This window comes from Abramis brama (genome assembly GCF_963993115.1).
Source record: "Abramis brama genome assembly, chromosome: 1".
Classification (NCBI taxonomy): Eukaryota; Metazoa; Chordata; class Actinopteri; order Cypriniformes; family Leuciscidae; genus Abramis; species Abramis brama.
This window is the reverse complement of record NC_139963.1, coordinates 26,223,252-26,227,578: the sequence shown is the minus strand read 5'-3', so window position 1 is coordinate 26,227,578 and position 4,327 is coordinate 26,223,252.

The window sequence follows — 4,327 nt, the reverse complement described above, 5'->3', positions numbered from 1 at the left end:
TTGGCTGATTTCTTCCGTCTCTGATTGGCTCTCACTATCCGCCGTGATTGGAGGCCACGCCCACTTGGACAGTGAACTATTCATCGGACCAGGGTTTGATTGGCTAATTCCGAGCCGCTCGGCCAATCAGACTGCACCATCAGGCCAGTAAGGAGAGAAAATGACCCGAATGTGCAATGTGGACTTGAGTTTTGAAAGTGAGGATTTCTAAAATTAGTTGTCACAATCATTTCTATTTTGCCAGACAACTAAACAAGCATAGCTAGTAATTGCGTCATAGTCCACGCAGAGTCTGGCCACATATTCAGGTCATATTAATTATATTATTTAATTTATAATTACTTAGCCTAACTATGGATTAGCAAGAAGAATGGCACTTAAAATATTACAACAGATAAAGCAAACCAAAGTATTGAAAAGTGCAACAACCATTATTGTCATAAAATAATATTCACATTTGCCAACCAAAGATCGAATCATTAATCATTATAGCCTACACAAATTCAGAGGCTTTTAAAGGCAGGCTCCCCAGGCAGCGCAATCTTTCTTTTAAAATTAAATTCAGCTCCATATCTAATGCTCAAACTCAGATAAAATCAAAGTGATGCAGCTTCTCAGGTGAATGAATTGGCCTTTACAAAGGGCATTGCAGTACTGGCTGTTGCTAATGCACTGTTTGGCTCCTCTGTCCACGGCAGCATCAGTTAATGGGTTTGAAGGGCTCCAGCCAAGAGATATGACTCAAGATGAATTTACAAAACAGACAGAACAGGCTTTAAATAGAAACATTGCCATTGATCACTGGATGTCACCAGTGTTTGCAGAAGCAAGACTTTGATAAGTCAGTGTGGTATGCAGATCACAAGTTTAACAGCGTGGCATATGAGGTCAGTACCAAGTTGCAAGAAAAGCATTAGAACTATGTGAAAAGTTAGCTATATATATACATATATACACATACAGTATAATATATACATACATATATGTACATATACACATGTATATGTATATATTTATATATATATACACAGTGGGGAGAACAAGTATTTGATACACTGCCGATTTTGCAGGTTTTCCCACCTACAAAGCATGTAGAAGTCTCTAATTTTTTATCATAGGTACTCTTCAACTGTGAGTGACGGAATCTAAAACAAAAATCCAGAAAATCACATTGTATGATTTTTAAGTAATTAATTTGCATTTTATTGCATGACATAAGTATTTGATACATCAGAAAAGCAGAACTTAATATTTGGTACAGAAACTTTTGTTTGCAATTACAGAGATCATATGTTTCCTGTAGTTCTTGACCAGGTTTGCACACACTGCAGCAGGGATTTTGGCCCACTCCTCCATACAGACCTTCTCCAGATCCTTCAGGTTTCGGGGCTGTCGCTGGGCAATACGGACTTTCAGCTCCCTCCAAAGATTTTCTATTGGGTTCAGGTCTGGAGACTGGCTAGGCCACGCCAGGACCTTGAGATGCTTCTTACGGAGCCACTCCTTAGTTGCCCTGGCTGTGTGTTTCAGGTCGTTGTCATGCTGGAAGACCCAGCCACGACCCATCTTCAATGCTCTTACTGAGGGAAGGAGGTTGTTGGCCAAGATCTCGCGATACATGGCCTCATCCATCCTCCCCTCAATACGGTGCAGTCGTCCTGTCCCCTTTGCAGAAAAGCATCCCCAAAGAATGATGTTTCCACCTCCATGCTGCACAGTTGGGATGGTGTTCTTGGAGTTGTACTCATCCTTCTTCCCCCAAAAACGGCGAGTGGAGTTTAGACCAAAAATCTCTATTTTTGTCTCATCAGACCACATGACCTTCTCCCATTCCTCCTCTGGATCATCCAGATGGTCATTGGCAAACTTCAGACGGGCCTGGACATGCGCTGGCTTGAGCAGGGGGACCTTGCGTGCGCTGCAGGATTTTAATCCATGACGGCGTAGTGTGTTACTAATGGTCTTCTTTGAGACTGTGGTCCCAGCTCTCTTCAGGTCATTGACCAGGTCCTGCCGTGTAGTTCTAGGCTGATCCCTCACCTTCCTCATGATCATTGATGCCCCACGAGGTGAGATCTTGCATGGTGCCCCAGACCGAGGGAGATTGACCGTCATCTTGAACTTCTTCCGTTTTCTAATAATTGCGCCAACAGTTGTTGCCTTCTCACCAAGCTGCTTGCCTATTGTCCTGTAGCCCATCCCAGCCTTGTGCAGGTCTACAATTTTATCCCTGATGTCCTTACACTGCTCTCTGGTCTTGGCCATTGTGGAGAGGTTGGAGTCGGTTTGATTGAGTGTGTGGACAGGTGTCTTTTATACAGGTAACGAGTTCAAACAGGTGCAGTTAATACAGGTAATGAGTGGAGAACAGGAGGGCTTCTTAAAGAAAAACTAACAGGTCTGTGAGAGCCGGAATTCTTACTAGTTGGTAGGTCATCAAATACTTATGTCATGCAATAAAATGCTAATTAATTACTTAAAAATCATACAATGTGATTTTCTGGATTTTTAGATTCTGTCTCTCACAGTTGAAGTGTAACTATGATAAAAATTACAGACTTCTACATGCTTTGTTACTGAGGGAAGGAGGTTGTTGGCCAAGATCTCGCGATACATGGCCTCATCCATCCTCCCCTCAATACGGTGCAGTCGTCCTGTCCCCTTTGCAGAAAAGCATCCCCAAAGAATGATGTTTCCACCTCCATGCTTCACGGTTGGGATGGTGTTCTTGGGGTTGTACTCATCCTTCTTCTTCCTCCAAACACGGCGAGTGGAGTTTAGACCAAAAAGCTCTATTTGAAAGATCATCCAGATGGTCATTGGCAAACTTCAGACGGGCCTGGACATGCGCTGGCTTGAGCAGGGGGACCTTGCGTGCGCTGCAGGATTTTAATCCATGACGGCGTAGTGTGTTACTAATGGTTTTCTTTGAGACTGTGGTCCTAGCTCTCTTCAGGTCATTGACCAGGTCCTGCCGTGTAGTTCTGGGCTGATCCCTCACCTTCCTCGTGATCATTGATGCCCCACGAGGTGAGATCTTGCATGGTGCCCCAGACCGAGGGAGATTGACCGTCATCTTGAACTTCTTCCATTTTCTAATAATTGCGCCAACAGTTGTTGCCTTCTCACCAAGCTGCTTGCCTATTGTCCTGTAGCCCATCCCAGCCTTGTGCAGGTCTACAATTTTATCCCTGATGTCCTTACACAGCTCTCTGGTCTTGGCCATTGTGGAGAGGTTGGAGTCTGTTTGATTGAGTGTGTGGACAGGTGTCTTTTATACAGGTAACGAGTTCAAACAGGTGCAGTTAATACAGGTAATGAGTGGAGAACAGGAGGGCTTCTTAAAGAAAAACTAACAGGTCTGTGAGAGCCGGAATTCTTACTGGTTGGTAGGTGATCAAATACTTATGTCATGCAATAAAATGCAAATTAATTATTTAAAAATCATGCAATGTGATTTTCTGGATTTTTGTTTTAGATTCCGTCTATCACAGTTGAAGTGTAACTATGATAACAATTACAGACTTGTACATGCTTTGTAAGTAGGAAAACCTGCAAAATCTGCAGTGTATCAAATACTTGTTCTCCCAACTGTATATATATACATGCTGGAAAATGAAGTCAGCATCTCCATAAAGCTTGTCTGCTGAAGGAAGCATGAAGTGCTCTGAAAATGTCCTGGTAGACGGCTGCGTTGAGTGGACAGCACAGTGGACCAACACCAGCCAATGACATGGCTCCCCAAACCAACACAGACTGTGGAAACTTCACACTGGACTTCAAGCATCTTGGATTGTGTGCCTCTCCATTCTTCCTCCAGACTCTGGGACCTTAGTTTCCAAATGAGATGCAAAATTTACTCTCATCAGAAAAGAGGACTTTGGTCCACTGTGCTTTATTAAATCCAGAGTCAACGCAGCCGTCTACCAGGACATTTTCAGAGCACTTCATGCTTCCTTCATTTTCCAGCAGGATTTGCACCTGCCCACACTGCCAAAAGAACCAAAACCTGGTTCAATGACCATGGTATCACTGTGTAATTACTGTGTGATTTCATGTAATATTACAATTTTTTTGAAATCCTGTTTTCGTGGGTTTTATGAGCTGGAAGCCCAAATTATGTACAAATAAACAACTAAATACTTGAAATCGTTTAAGTTGTGGGCCCTGAATCTATAATCTATGGAAGTTTAACTTTTTGAATGGAATTATGGAAATAAATAAACTTTTCCATGATATTATAATTTTTTGGAAAGGGTCTGTATATATATATATATATATATATATATATATATATATATATATATATATATATATGTGTGTGTAT